Source organism: Cricetulus griseus, chromosome X (genome assembly GCF_003668045.3).
Source record: "Cricetulus griseus strain 17A/GY chromosome X, alternate assembly CriGri-PICRH-1.0, whole genome shotgun sequence".
Lineage (NCBI taxonomy): Eukaryota > Metazoa > Chordata > Mammalia > Rodentia > Cricetidae > Cricetulus > Cricetulus griseus.
The window spans coordinates 113,687,255-113,704,170 of NC_048604.1; the positions used below are offsets into that span (position 1 = coordinate 113,687,255).

At 41.9% G+C, this 16,916-nt stretch overlaps 1 protein-coding gene and 1 non-coding gene across 5 annotated transcripts in view; both read right to left on the bottom strand.

Moving 5' to 3' along the window:
- The window catches only part of Clcn5 (chloride voltage-gated channel 5), a 178,560-nt gene that overhangs the window by 66,980 nt on the left and 94,664 nt on the right, over nucleotides 1-16,916 (bottom strand). The gene's annotated exons all lie outside the window — the stretch shown is intronic.
- Mir362 (microRNA mir-362) lies at nucleotides 12,583-12,662 on the bottom strand. The gene has a single exon (NR_105224.1). It is a non-coding gene; the product is annotated as a microRNA mir-362 (primary transcript).

Below are 16,916 nucleotides of genomic sequence, written 5' to 3' on the forward strand. Positions count from 1 at the left end.
AATACATCCTTAGTTTTAGTTAACCTACCCATTACTCCTTCATCTCCTTTGCCTCCCACCATCCCTGTTTAGTCCTTTTACTCTCAGTATGCTCCCATTTCTTTCATTTCACAAGTATTCTACAATCTTTCAAGTAATTTTTTTTTTGGTTTTTTTGAGACAGGGTTTCTCTGTGTAGCTTTGGAGCCTATCCTGCACTCGCTCTGGAGACCAGGCTGGCCTCGAACTCACAGAGATCCGCCTGCCTCTGCCTCCCGAGTGCTGGGATTAAAGGCGTGCACCACCAAGGCCCTCAAGTAATTTTTAATTGAGATGTGAGATAGTAGACTCCCATAAAAGGTTTTATATACCCTTACTTTGAGTTAGCCCTCTACACCACTCCCTACTATCCTCCATATTCCTTCTCCTCTCGCTGCTTCAGCCTTTACACCCCCAGTATTCCACCTCCCTTGCAAAAGATTTGAAGCTAGATATGATACTGAGCATACAATGTTTGTCTTTCTGGGTCAGTTACCTCACTCTGTATAATCTTTTCCAGTTCCACTCATTTACCTTCAAATCTCATGGTCTCATTTTTTTCACAGCAGACTAATATGCCATTGTATGTATGTAGCACATTTTTCTTCTGCATTCATCTGTTGGCAGACATTCTAGGTTGATTCCATTCCCCAACTATTATGAATAGAGCGGCAATGATCACACTAAATGGTCAAGCAACTTTCCACAGGAGGGAAGAAAGCAACAGTTCTACCCAGTGTGATACATATGAACCACAACAATGATCAGAATGGTACAATAACCTTAAGAGTGTAGCAGTAGCTTACATATGTTTGTGGTAACCAACAGCTCTCTCTTTGACTTAAGACCCTCTCCACAAGAGGAAAACCATGTCATGGATCTTGGTGAAGAACCTACAACCACCACTTTACCAAACCAGCATAATCCCTAACTATACTCTAAAATTTGTACTTATACCCACAAATAGGGAGGATTTGGAGGAAGGAAAAGTAAGGGAAATGATGTAATTATATTACAATCTCTAAAAATAAAAGAAATATGTTTTAAAATCCTCTCTTGCAACCCTGAACTCATTGTCCAGCATAATTTTTGATACATATAAAAAAGAATATGATACAGAAGGCAATTCAAAAGAATGATAGTGTTGAAAACGAAGCTTGTTTCCAACACAAGGTCGGGAGCTAAAAATGCCTGTCTCGCTGTGAATGGGTGCTTGTTTCAATGTAACACTACCATATGCTACCTACAGATCCATAGTATTTAGAGTGTGACAGGAATGAGTATGATCTAAACTCAATTGTTAAGAGACATATGGGATGTTAGAAAGTGAGAAGAATTAAATAGAAGAAATTGGTGCAAAATATCGCCAACAGAGAACTTGAAGTTGTCATTAATCATCTTTAATTCATAGAGGTAAAAAAATGAAAAAATTATTTAGCACAATTGGATTAGGCATCAGTTCATTGAAAGGAGACTGTCTTGACAAATCTTAAACTTCAGTGACCATGATGGACAGCAAAGGAATTACATGTGAAATGCTTTAAATAAAAATGTATTGACTTTTCAAGAAAAGGAAATGCCAGACAGCAAAAAAAACTGTAACAGAAATGTAAACTCATTAAATGGGTTCATGATAATGGAGTGCACACGGCAAAGGGAACTTAAGTAAGCTTAATGAAATTACTAGAAAAACTTCCCAAACTGAAACACAAAGAGAAAAAACATTTTAAAAATCAGACTGTCTGAGTATTAGGGTAGAGACAGAGTAGAAATAAGATAGAAATAGACACAACACATGCACAGCAAGACTACTGGAGAAGAAAAATAAAGAATGGACGAAATGTGTGATATAATAATGACTTGAATTGGGCAAAAGGCTCAGGACGTAAAAGTGCTTGCAGCAAGCATAAAGACCTTAATTCAAATCTCCACGAGCCACATGAAAAAGCTGAATATGGCTGTGCATGTCTACAGCCCTGGCATTGAGAGACAGGAGACAGGCAAATCCTGGGAGCATGCGGACCAGCCTCACTAGCCAAAGCAATAATCATAAGCTTAGTATGAGATCCTATCTAAAAGGAGTAAGGTGGAGAGTGAAAGAATATGACTCTATGTCGTCCTGTGGCCTGTACATGTGTGCAAAGCTTCCCCCCGCCCCACCACAGAAACAATAATAATGACCAAGAGTTTCCTAAAATTAACACCAAACATGATCAACACCAAACATTAAGTCCAGAAAGCTCAAAATACTGAAGAGGATAAATGTCTCTACCCCACAGAAAAGATCTATACCTAGATATATACACCAAACTGCAGAATATCAAAAAGAAAGGAGGGAGAGAAGAGAAAACACTGTGGGATGTGGTAAAACTAAGTTGTTCACACTGGATAAAGCAAATCAAAGCAGAAATATGTACAAATCAATCACATTACTACTTCAGGAAACTAGAACAAACTGACTATTTAAATAGAGCAAAATTAGAGAAGGGGAAGAAGAATAAGTGTTTGCATTTGAAATGGTCCCCAAAGCTTATTGTTGAAAGCCTGACTCCCAGAGCAGGAGTATTCAGAGGTGGAGCTTTTGCAAGGAGGTTGGATTCTGAGACTCTGACCTTACAGATTAATTCATCAATGAATTCATACTTGGATGGCATTACTGAGAGGTAACAGAAACCATAGGAGGTGAGCCTACTTCACTACATGTCCTGAAAAAAAAATCATTCCTTTTCACTTCTGGGGATTGAATCCAGGCCATCTTGCATGTGAGACAAACACTCTACCAACTGACCCTATCCATTGGAAGCATATATCCCATGCCTGGCCCCTTCCTTAGTTTCTCTGTTTCCCAGCCATCATGAGAGGAGCAGTTTATTCTACCATGTGTTACATGCCAGGATGTTCTGCCTTACCTTGGGCTCAAAAGTAATGGAGTTAGCCAACTATAGACTAAAATGTTTGAAGTGAAACCAAAGTAAACAGTTCTCTCTACCAGATGATTTCTTGCTAACACATTGTCATAGTGATGGAAAGCTGACTAACACAGAAATCAACAGAAAAAGTCAACAGAATAAAAACCTTGTTCTTTGAAAAGATAATCAAACAACTAGTCAAATCAACCAATATAAAATATACAAATCACTAGCATCAAGGACAAAATAAAACCTTGGTGGTACCTGCCTGAAATCCCAGAACTTGGGAGGATGAAGCAAGAGGGTCATTGAGATAAAGGCCAACCTGGAATACATAGGAAGTTCAAGGCAAGCCTAAGCAATATAACAAGACTATATCTCAAAAATAAAATTTAAAAAGACCATAACTATTGGTTCATGGACACTTAAAACATAATAAAAACATTAACAGTTTTGTGTCTACACACTGTATTATAGCCTAGATGAAATAAAGTAATAATCCTTCAAAAGTACAATCCACTGAAATTCATACAAGAAACACTAAAACTAAATTGTGAAACAGGCCTACATTTGTTTAAATAAATTGGATCAGAAATAAAATTCCAAACCAGAAAACACACATGAGTTCACTACTATATGCTACTATACTACACATTTAACCAAAAACCATGTTAGTTCTCTTCAACTGCCTTCATTCTATGAAGCCAGCATTAGCCTAACACCAAAATTACAGGAAAGAGATTATTTAAAAAAAAACTGCAAACCAGTGTCCCTTATTTGATATGGATGTGAAAATGTTGGAGAAATCATTAGCAAAACAAACACAACAATTAATAAAAAGGAGCCATGCACCATGAAAAGACACAGAGGAGACTTAAATACATAAAAATAAGTAAAAGAAGACCTTGTGAAAAGGTAACACTATGGTTCCAATGATGTGTGTTCTAGAAAAGGTAAAACTGTAGAGACAATAAAATGAGCAGTGGCTTCAAGAGATTTAGAGTAGGAAAGGAGAATAGCATGAAGAGGCAGGGTACAGAGAATGCTGTAATGGTGGATGGTGGATAGATTTTGTTATATATTTGTCTAGACCCATAAGATATACAACATAGAAGGATAGCCTGCCAAGGACATTTGTACCTGCCTTTGTTTGTGCCCAAATACTTGAGACGCTGTCAAGCCCAAAAGATCCAGTCTACACTAGACAATATAGTGAGAACCAGTCTCAAAAAATGATGGCATGTGTTATGGTGCAGGACTGTAAACACAGGAAGCTGAAACAGGAAGATCTTGAGATCTAAGCCAGCCTAGGCTCTCAAACAAATAAGCAAAAAAAAAAAAAAAGAAGAACTCTAATATAAACTATGGACTTTTGCAACATATTACAATGCATTAACATTGTTTCATCATTAGTAACAAGTGTACAGCACTAACACAAGATGTTAAGAACAGGGAATACTGGGGTGGGAAGCATGTGGGAACTTTGATTCCCCCCTCAGCTGTTGTCATAAACCTAAAATTACTCCCAAAATGAAATTCTGTCTTATAAAATTTATTTACATTAGAAACAATCTTATTTTACGTATCAATCCCAGTTCCCTCTCCCTCCCATCCTCCCATCCCCCCCCACCAAACCCCCCATGCACTACCCAGGGAGGGTGAGGTCTTCCATGAGGGATCATCAAAGTCAGTCACATCATTTGGGGCAGGGCCTAGGCCCTCCCCTGTGCATCTAGGCTAAGAAAGCATTCCATGGCGAATGTGCTCCCAAAGTCAGTTCCTTCACTAGGGATAAATACTATAGGGATAAATAAATACCCCTATAGACTGCCTAGGCCTCCTAGCTGACACCCATATTCAAGGGGCCTGGTTCAGTCCTATGCTGGTTCCCCAGCTATCAGTCTGGGGTTCAGGAGCTCCTACTTGCTCAGGTCAGCTGTTTCTGTGGATTTCCCCAGCATGGTCTTGACTCCTTTGCTCATCACCCCTCCCTCTCTACAACTGGATTCCAGGAATTCAGCTCAGTGCTTAGCTGTGGATCTCTGTTTCTGCTTCTATCAGCTACTGGATGAAGTCTCTAGGATGGCGTTTAAGATAGTCATCATTCTTCTTGGGTGTGGGCGAGGAGAGATAGGGGTGAGGGGAGGGAGAGGGAGAGGGAGAAGGGACTTACATGTGAAGCAAGCTTGTTCCCTAACTTGAACTAATAAAACATTTAAAAAAAAAAGATAGTCATCATTCTTATTATAGGGGAAGGGCATTTGAGGTATCTTCTCCACTATTGCTTAGATTGTTCATGGGTGTCATCTTGAAGAACTCTGGACATTTCCCTAGTGTCAGATTTCTCTTTAAACGTATAATGGCTCCCTCTATTATGGTATCTCTTTTCTTGCTCACCTCTATTCTTCCCATGACGCAACCTTCCTGATCCCTCATGTCTTCCTCTCCCCTCCTCTTCTCCCCTTCTGCTTCTCCTAACTCTCTCTACCCTCTCCCATGCTCTCAATGAGGTCAGGAGCTCTTGTTCCTTTCCCCTTCTCCAGGATCCACCATGTATGTCTCTCTTAGGGTCTTTCTTGTTTCCTAGCTTCTCTGGAGGTGTGGATTGTAGGCTAGTAGGCTGTTAATCCTTTAAAAAGTGGGGTACAGAACTAAATAGACAATTCTCAATAGAGGAATCTAAAATGGCTGAAAGACACTTAAGAAAGTGCTCAACATCCTTAGCCATCAGGGAAATGCAAATCAAAACAACTCTGAGATACCATGTCACACCTGTCAGAATGGAGAGGATGTGGTGGGAGTGCCAACTTGTACAGTCACTTTGGAAATCAGTATGGTGACTCCTCAGCAAAATGGGAATGAGTCTACCACAAGATCCAGCAATTCCACTCCTAGGCATATACCCAAAAGAAGCACATTCCTACAACAAAGACATCTGTCCAACCATGTTGATAGCAGCATTATTTGTAATAGCCAGAACCTGGAAGCAACCTAGATGCCCCTCAACCGAAGAATAGATAAAGAAAATAGTACTACTCAGCAGAAAAACAATGGGCTCTTGAAATTCACAGGCAAATGGATGGAACTAGAAGAAACCATCCTGAGTGAGGTAACCCAGTCACAAAAAGACAAACATGGTATGCACTCACTCATATATGGATAAAAACCCAAAATCTTTTTTTGGCTTTTTTTCTGTTTTTTATTTAAATTAGAAACAAATCTCTTTTACATGTCAATGTCAGTTCCCTCTCCATCCCCTCCTCCCCTGCTGCCCACCAACTCTCCAATCCCAACCCCTTTCTGCTCCCCAGGGAGGGTGAGGCCTTCCTTGGGGGATCTGAAAAGTCTGTCATATCATTTGGAGTAGGACCTAGACCCTCCCCAGTGTGTCCAGGCTGAGAGAGTGTCCCTCTATGTGGAGAGGGCTCTCAAAGTTCATTTGTGTACTAGGGGTAAATACTGATCCACTGCCAGTGGCCCTGTAGATTGTCCAGAACTCCAAACTGACTTCCTCCTTCAGGGGGTCTGTAACAGTCCTATGCTGGTTTCCCAGCTATCAGTCTGGTGTCCATGAGCAACCCCTTGTTCAGGTCAGCTGTTTCTGTGGGTTTCTCCAGCCTGGTCTTGACTCCTTTGCTCATAACTCCTCCCTCTCTGCAACTGGATTCCAGAGTTCAGCTCAGTGTTTAGCTGTGGGTGTCTGCTTCTGCTTCCATCAGCTACTATATGAAGGCTCTAGGATGGCATATAAGGTAGTCATCAATCTCATTATCAGGGAAGGGCATTTAAGGTAGCCTCTCCACTATTGCTTAGATTGATAGTTGGGGTCAACCTTGTAGATCTCTGGACATTTCCCTAGTGCCAGATTTCTCTTTAAACCTATAATGGCTCCCTCTATCATAGTATCCCTTTTCTCGCTCTCCTCCATTCCTCCCCTGACTAGATATTCCTGCTCCGTCCTGTCCTCCTCTCCCCTCCCCTTCTCCCCTTCTCTTTCTTCTAATTCCCTCTCCCCTCCCCCAATGATCCTAATTAGCTCAGGAGATCTTGTCCCTTTCCCCTTCTCCAGGGGAACACGTATGTCTCTCTTAGGGTCCTCCTTCTTTCCTAGCTTCTCTGGCGGGTAGACTGCTACTTCTTTGCTCTAGATCAAAAATCCATATATGAGTGAGTACATACCATTTTTGTCTTTGGGGGACTGGATTACCTCACTCATGATGGTTTCTTCTAGTTCCATCCATTTGCCTGTAAATTTCAAGATTGCATTGTTTTTTTTCTGCTGAGTAGTACTCCATTGTGTAAATGTACCACATTTTCTCTATCCATTCCTCAGGAGAGGGGCATTTAGGTGGCTTCCAGTTTCTAAAAACCAACATCTTAAGTAGACCAAAGAGTGGTTTACTCATAAGTGCTGGATAGATAGCCCAGCCATTAAAAGAACTTGCTGTTCTTCCCAGAAAACCTGTGTTCAGTTCCTAGCATCCACACAGAGGTGTACAACCATCTGTAACTCCAGTTCAGGAGATCCAACAACCTCTTCTGGCCTCTGCAGGCACTAGCCATGCACATGGCACACATACATGCTCATAGATTAAATAAATCTAATTTTTAAAGTACCCTGTGAGGGTAGGGCTAGGGGAAAGATCCAGGAGGACTGAGAGATCTTTGTCTACACAGGAGGCTTAAAGCCAGCCTAGGCTACTTGAGGCTTGACCTAAAAATGTCATCCTGTGAAATGATGATCCATGAAGATATTTCTCCAGTAATTTAAAAATGGAAGCTCAGAGAGGCACACTGTGCTTTCAGCTCTGAACTGTTACTCTTAAATAACATGGAAAGGATGATGGAATCTTAAAGAAGTAATGTAGAGATGAAACAGCTATTCATGCTTGTTATTACAAAAATAAAAACAAAGGATGGGTCAAATGGTAGCAGTAATTACTGCTCTAACTCCAGCACTCAGGAGGAGCGCTATGAATTCAGGACCTTTCTAGGCTACATAGCGACCCTTTGTTTCCAAAATATCAATAAGTAAATTAATTAAGGAGTGAATAAAAGAATGAGGGGGTAACCCAAGGATGCTATGCACTGGTCTACATCAGACAAGGCTCCTGTTCTTAAAAGTCCTGTCATAGAACTGTGTGCTAAGCTAAGCATCAACGATGGTAGAGCAAAGAAAATCTTAGAATGTATATATACTACATAAAAGAGACAGAAACAAAGAAAGGCACCTTTATAGAATGAACTCCTAAATGAATACAACAGACAAAGAAAGTGATAGACAGATGAAGATAGAGGTGAAGATATAATATACTGCTATATGACTATAGTAAGGCAATATAAAGATGTAGGATGTTTATTTTCCATATTATATGCTGTACATGTAAGAGTAGTGACAAAGAGACCCCCGTTCCTCACTCCAGAACAATCTGTGGCAGATATATCAAAGTAGCTCATAGTCTTGAATAATAAGGGTTACTTTAGAAGCTCAAACTTAAAAAAAAATCCCTGTATAAGAGTCTATAAGAATGAGCACATCTCTCTTCCTCCAAGGGGATGGCAATGAACTAAATAGGTGGAAGAAGAAAAATATGTACATTTGTGGATAATTTGCATATTTGCAGGATGTATATGCATTTCAACTTGTATTCTTTCCCTCACCGTTTGATATCTTCATCACTGTGTCCATATACACCGTTGATCCAGATGGAGTTCTTTCCCTAAAGACACTCACCAGAGACCACATGAAGAAATTTGGCCCTTATTATCCATTCATTACTACATCCTCAACATTAAACTAAGTGCCCAATACATAGTAGAAACTAGAATAGACATTGGGAAGGGAAAAGGGCAGATCTAAATAGTTCCTTTTCCTTCTAGTGAATCCTTAGCTGGAGAGCATATGTGAGACAATGCTCACCTCTAGATTGAAAGGAAGTAGGGAAACAGATCTGAAGATTTTATTATATTTAGTCTCTAAGGAAGACCAGCAAAGTGCCTGGGATTACTTAAATATTCTGTTAGGGGCTTCCCTGATACATGCGAGTCATGCAAATAACTATTTATATAAGGGAGGGAGGGAGGGAGAGGGAGAGGGGCTGACACACAGGGTCTCTGTCCTCCTTGATGCAGATGAGCTCACCTTCTCTGAACCCTTGCCCAGGTGCATTGCATTGAGATAGCACTAGCACCTAGATAGCAAGGATTAGAGAGGGGGAGCAGGGGAGAAGGACCAGGACCCTGAGTGTTCAGTATGGAAAAGATTTGCTGTACTATAAACCTATATGAGATCAGGAATGAGAAGTCTTACACTTTGAGAGTTTCGGTAGATAAAAAGTCACATCTTGTGACCTACCACCAACTTAAAACATGGAAATTCCATCCCTCTACACATCTCTCCTGAAAAGAAAACCAGTCTTGGGGACTACCTAAGTGCTCAATCTGTACTTGTGGAGGGAGAAAGGAGGAAGCATTGATTTACGGGTAATTGCCCTTCTCGAAGAAGTAAAAAGTCCCTCTTACTGTCCTAGGGTAGATGCTTCAAGACAATACTCATATCTAGATGACAAGGATGGGAGCGGGGGGGGGGGGCAGAAGGCTCTGTCTGGATGTACATATCACATCTGTGTGCATAGGTACACAATATGTGTGAACAGTTGAAAAAGAAGCCTTCATTTTCATACCCCGAACTCTTTCACCCACAGCAATCTGGTGTCTTGAAGACGTTTAAGTTCTGTGGGCTCAATACACAGTAAAGGTTACATCTCAGGCAGCGTAGCTCACTGTAGCACTAAAAACAGCAGGAATTCAATAAATCTGCTAAAGGGATAGGTGGCCAGACCAAAATACAAACACAAGTGACCCATTAAAGGAACAAGAAAAATAAAGAGAAGTGGGGCATGGGCTTTTCCTATACATAGGCAAGGCTCAGGGTTTATATCTTTGCATAAATCCAATGCACTGGTAAGATCATTCATGCAAAGCAAAATGGTACAGGTCTCTAATACCAGCACTTGGGAGACCAACACAGGAAAATTGTGAAATTGTAGGTAGCTAGACTATATTGCAAGATTTGTCTCAAAAGGGAAACAAAGGAAAAAAAAAACAGACAACATTCATGCCAGGGCTTTAAGAACAGGCAAGGGTGAATAAAGCCTGGGGTTTAGACACCTATTTAACATGTGAACTTTATTGTGTAAGAAGAAAGTTTACACTCGTGCAGATAAGCATAGTGATATGTCTCCTCCCTGCCTTTAAAGTTTTCAGAGAAACACACCTACACTTCCATATGTCACACATGCGCATGCACAAAGGACCATGTATATGTATCAGAGAACTTCAACACTTAGTTCCCAGCTCCCTGGATGACTATTTTCTCAGCTGTAAACCACCTTTCCTCAGCAGAACACCCACAGCACAATGCATGGCACAAGCGAGAGCAATCAACATGTGGTAACTGAATTGTTTCGTAGATTCATGATGACAAGGCTCACTCTCCTGTAATCCATGCATATAGGAGTTGTTTCTAGAATTCACAACTCCAATATGCTATGGGTAGGGGAGAAGGAGCCATTCATTATATGTGCCAAGGCTTTTCTCTTCTCTTTGTTATATATACTTTTTTTATACACATGTTACCTTCATGTCCTCATCAAGTGTGGGATGAGAAGCTATGGGAGAGACGAGATGAGGTTCTCCTTTCCTTTCCTTTCCTTTCTTTTCCTTTCCTTCCCTTTCCCTTTCCTTTCCACCCCCTCTTCTGACTTAATGCAGTGATTCTAAAACTTGAATGATCATCAGAGTCAACTGGATGGCTCCAAAGAATATAAACTGCTATGTTTTATGACTTGATAGGTCAGGAGTGGAATTCCATACTTTCAACTATTTCCCATGTGATCCTGATGCTGCTGCTTCAGTGATCACACTTTCAGGATCACCAATGTAAATGGTCATTCAAAACATGAAGCATCTGGAGACAGTGGCACACATCTGTATCCCAATGCTCAGAGTCTGAGGAAGGAGGATCAATCAGGAGATCAAGGCCAGTCTGGAATACACAACAAGTTCCAAATCAGTCTAGACTACTTAGCAAGACTTCATCTGAATAAAAAAAATGTGATATAAAACAACTCCTTTTAATATGGATGAGTGGATGAGATGCACTTTTCTTTTTGGCTCTCCTGTTGCCCAGGCCAGGCTGCAACTCTGTGTAGCCAAGGATAACCTAGGGAGATGGGTATGGGAGAATTAGTTTGAGGGACAGAGTTACACAATAAAATCTTGTCCGTGAATGTGAGTGGTGGTGGTAGTAGAGGGGAAGTCCCTCAGCCTACTGGTCTGCATGCTGAGAGCAGGAGAGGGATGGCACAATAGGTTCCATATTCTCCCTTCCTGTGAATGAGTGAGTGAGTGAGTGAGTGAGTGAGTGGGTGAGTGAGTGAGTGAGTGGGTGGGTGGGTGGGTGAGTGAGTAAGTGAATGAGTGAGTGAATGAGTGGTGGGTGGGTGAGTGAGGGGTGGGTGAGTGGGTGGGTAGGTGAGTGAGTGAATGAGTAGGTGGGTGAGTGAGTGAGTGGGTAGGTGGGTGGGTGAGTGGTGGGTGAGTGAGTGAGTGGGTGGGTGAATGAGTGAGTGAGTGAGTGGGTGGGTGAATGAGTGAGTGAGTGAGTGGGTGGGTGAGTGAGTGTGAGTGAGTGAGTGAGTGGGTGGTGGGTGAGTGAGTGAATGAGTGAGTGAGTGAGTGGGTGGGTGGGTGAGTGAGTGAATGAGTGAGTGAGTGGGTGGGTGGGGGTGGGTGGGTGAGTGAGTGGGTGGGTGGGTGAGTGAGTGAGTATTTGTAGAAGGAAAGGAGACAGGAGGCAGAGAAGATGTAAAGGAAGCAGGCAAGCAACAAACAGATGTGACATGATGCACAGATGCCCCATCCTTCTCTGTGAAGATTGGGCTCACCTTCTCCAAATCCTTGCCCGGGTGCATTGCATACAAATAGCATTTCCACCCAGGGACAAAGGATTAGAGAGGATGAGCATAGCAGAAGACCCTGCTTGTATAGTTCTGTACATTATATTTAACTTTCCTTGTCCTTGTCCAGCAAAGCATTACCACCTATACCCAAGACTGACACCCCTGTCTAAGATTTATGTATGCATCTGCCCCCATGAAAAGTTTACATGGACATATTCTCTCAGACAAAACTTCTACATATGCAAAATGGTATCTTTCCCAAATAATACTTGAGAGTCTGTGTGGGCCTGATGCATGTTTATAAGGTAGCAAGAAGGCTGGGATCTGATGTGTGTGCACACATGTTGAAAGAGCATACAATGGATGGGGACACTTCATTCCTTTCCAATGCCTTTAGTCAGTTCAAAGCTGTGGCACAGAGGTGATCATCAAAGGTAAAAAAATGGGTTGCCTGAGCAACAGCACATAATGTGTGCTCCTCATTACGTGATCTGACACATAGCAAGCTGGGAATTGAGAAAGCTCATGCTCAGACAGAAGTAGAAGCATGGCTACAGGACATGATGAAGTTCATTCTCCCATCAGAGAATGTGTAGAACAAGGTCTGGCACCTAAAAACACAATCAAACATTGGGAAGGAGAAGGAAAGGTGGCCGATGGGATGTACAGGTATGGGCCTACGCGCAGACAAGGCTCAGCCTCTTTGAATCCTTGAACAGGTGTGTTGCACTGAAGCAGCACTCACACCTAGGTTCCAAGGATTCGAGAGGAGGAGCAAGCAAGAGGCTCAGGGACCTGCCCTTCCTGTGTGTATGTGTGTGCACACACATATGCATGCGTGTAGCCAAAACAAAAGAGCTTGTTCTGTATAGTGTCATTTATGACTATCCAGACAAACAGAATGTTCTCTCCCTCTGAACTCCATGTGACTGCAAAATAGCATTGGGAATAAGAAGTCCACACTGTGACCCACACACTCTTAAAGCATGTAGATGCAATAGCTGATCAAGAATTCCATTCATCCACCTCAACTGTAAGCTCCACAAGGGTAAGGCCAGAGTACATCTTGTTTGCAACTCTACACTTGTTGCCAAGTTTAGAATCCCAGATAGAAGTGGTGGTCAATATGCTTTTTTAGAATACACAAAAGGAGAATAGAGAGGTGTTCTGTCCTTTACACACACAAAGCTCTGGCTCTCAGAATCCTTGCCCAGTTTCAGATAGTATTCTCACCCAGGTAGAAAGATCAGAGAACAGAAGTAGGGCAAAAGGTTTGAAGCAAAGTAATGCATGGTCCTCATTTATGATGAGAAAGAAGACAAGGCTTTTGAGCTTCACATTAAAGATGTCTAGGGGAGGAAGGGGCTGGGGACATGGCTCAGGTTACTACCTGAGTATACTTAGTGCAGTCATAAGGACATGAGTTCAATTCCCAAGCCAGGCATGGTGGTGACCTTGTAACCATAGCATTGGGGAAGCAAAGAAAGGTGGATTCCTTGGCCTAACTTCAGGTCCTAATGAGAGACTTCTTCAAAAAAAAACAGGGAAGATGTCTAACGAAAAGTACCTGAGGTGAACCCTGACCCCCCCTGCCTGCCTGCCTCTCCCTCCCTCCTTCTCTTGCTTGCTCTCTCTCCCTCTCCCTCTCCCTCTCCCTGTCTCTTTTTCTTTTCTCTCTCTCTCTCTCTCTCTCTCTCTCTCTCTCTCTCTCTCTCTCTCTCTCTCTCTCTTTCTCTCTCTCTCTCTCTCACACACACACACACACACACACACACACACACACAAACAGAGTGGGGGGAGAGACAGAGAAACAAGATGTTTAAATAAACGCATTTTTTTTTTTTTTGGTTTTTCGAGACAGGATTTCCCTGTGTAGCTTTGGAGCCTATCCTGGCACTCTCTCTGGAGACCAGGCTGGCCTCGAACTCACAGAGATTTGCCTGCCTCTGCCTCCCGAGTGCTGGGATTAAAGGCGTGCGCCACCAATGCCCAGCAATAAATGCATATTTTATTCTGAGATAACAACAAAAAATATTAAGCCAGAGATACAAAAACCAAAAAAGAGAGAGGGGGGCAGAGGACATATATTGTAGAACAAGGTGGCAGTATGTACAGATTAGCATCGTTACCTTTAACACACATCAGAATCTAGTTAAAGTCAATCCAGTTACCTGGAGGACTTGGTAATAAGACAGCTTATAGAGACATTTCTCATTTGGAAAGTGTTGGGGTGATGTTGGTGCCTATACTCTGGGGGCCTCACCAGTATCATGGGTATGGTGGGAAAATTATGGACTTGTATTGGTATCTACAAACCCTGGTTCGAATCTACACATCAGCATATACTGGATTAAAGAATCAATCTGCTTTTCCCATGTCATGGACTACTTCTGAAAAATGGGAATAACAAATGCTATGCCTTTAAAGAGTAGCAAGAAAATGAAGGAAAATGCAAACCTGGAGTACAGCACAGTACCTGGCACATGGCTATTATTTTTACTTCTTATGCTCCCATTTTCGTGTATATGTGTCTGACTGAATATGCTTTTTAACATAGTATTGTCATACCCATACATGCAAAACTTGTGTGGAAGAGGTATAACTACTTGTGACTGGGAGAACCTGCAGAGGGCAATGCAATGACCGACTCTCTGGTAATTCTTCCTCAATCCTCCTAAATCAATGAAGTTCACAACCCTTCATATGAGGGATGTGAAAGACAACATCACAAGTTTCACTCTCCTAGTGTGTGTCACAGAGAAGGTAAGAGGGAGGGAGGAGAGGTAGAAAAGGAGAGAGGAAGGAAAGAGAGAATATAAATTAATGATAGAGAATAAGCCATTTGCCCTATGAGTATCAAACAAACAACAAAAGAAGCCTTGCATTCTCACAAGCCTGTACATGCTATACATAGCTATATGTAGTCCTCTTTCATATTTATTCCCCTATCTATCCAGATAATGCATGAGCACATATATGACTCTATGTATGTATAAAAGTAACAGACAGTATTAGCAAACAAGTATACCACCGTCCTCCAACAGCTACATCAGAGATGAAAATCAGGATATCCCATTGTCTTTCCTGGAAGGTGTGAGAGAACGAAGTTAGGGTAATATGACTCTGTTCCTGCTTACCTGTCAGCAGGACTCTGCATATACAGGTCCGCATCCCCTATGTGTGTTGAGGAATGGGGTTTGATACTTAGGAGGTGGAGGCCAGAATAAGTCAATTCATTCTGCACCATCCCAAGCATGTATGTAGACCTACAGTGATAATGATTTTCACCATTGACTCCACACATCAGCAAACTGGCATAGAATAGGAACCATAGTCATACACCACATGATGCTTTGGTAAACCAGACTACATATACAACAGTAGTTTCATAAGATGACATCACCCAGTGATACCACATCCCTACTAGTTTAAATATACACTCCTGTGGTGGTTTGAATGAAATTGACCCTCACAGGCTCATATATTTGTGTGCTTAGTCCCTAGTAGGTAGAACTGTTTTGGGAAGCATTAGGTGTAGCTTTGTTGGCGGAGCTGTGGACTTTAAGCTTTAAAAAAATCCCACTTCCACTCCAGGCCCAATCTCTCTCTCTCTCTCTCTCTCTCTCTCTCTCTCTCTCTCTCTCTCTGTCTCTCTCTCTTTCTCTCTCTCTCTCTGTCACGCTCTTGTGCACCTCTCTCTCTTCTCTCCCCCCTCTCCTACCCATCTCTCCCTCTACCAGCAATTTGCAGATAAGATGTAAGCACGCAGCTCCTGCCCTGACACCATGCCTGTCTGTCTCCTGCCATGATGGTCATGGACTCGACCTTTGAAATTTTAATAAGCCCCTAATTAAATGCTTTCCTTTATAAGTTGCCTGGGTTATGGTGTCTCTTCACAGCAATATAGAACAGTAACTATGACAGCTCCATTAACATTCGCATAATGACAAAATCACCTAACAACCAGATTTCTCAGAAATTCCCATTGTTAAGCAATGCATAACCATAAATACACACAGACAGGCAAGAGAGGGAGGTAATATACAGATACCCTTTCCCTGCCATCTTTAAATAAGGCTCATCTTCCCCATGAATCCCAGCTCCATGTACTGCACACAGAAAGAACTAGCAGCAGGTATCACAGGGAAGGAGCAAACAAAAGGTTGGATCCCATGGGCTGCCTGGAGAAATTAAGACAAAATTCACTTTCTACAGCCCCTGACCACATGAAAGAAGGCACATGAGAATAAGCAATTTTTTTCCCAAATACAAGCTTACCACACAGTACATTCATAACCCCTCGTGCTTTGCCTACTTTTGAATATGCAAATCCAAGAGATTCTCAAAAGCCTCTGTGGAAGAAACAAGGTAAGGTGATAAACACATGTTTTCGTCTCTGTGCAGAAGATGCTTGCTCTCTGTGAGTTCTTGCCCAGGTACTGTACACTGGGAAAGTGCCTCTATCAAGGTGTTAAGGGTTAAAGGGGTAGTACCAAGACATGTATACAATTCATTCATGAGAAAGAAGGAAAAGAAGTCTATTTTTGACTCATTCTCTCATACTTCACATCCAATATCAGGAAATCCAAATGGCTCTACCTTTAAAGTACATTCATATCCAACTATAGTTTTATAACCTTCACCATCACCACTTCCTAGTCAGCTTCTGGATTTTTTGCCCTTATTCTCCTTATGTGCCACACCACAGTCAGAACTCATTCTGTGAAACAACCCCCCCAATAACTCTTTGAATTGTGAAGGAGAACTTGGGCTGGATAATGTATTTTATCCATTATTAACAGTATCAAGACAAAGCCACTGTCTTAGTTAGGGTTCCTATTGCTATGAAGAGACACCATGACCAAGGCAACTCTTATAAGTAAAAATGTTTAAATGGGGTCACTTGCTTACACTTTCATAGGTTTGGTCTGATACCATCATGATATGACACGATCGTGTGCAGGCAGACATAGTGCTAGAGGAGCTGAGAGTCCTACATCTTGACCCGAAGGCAACAGGAAGTGCA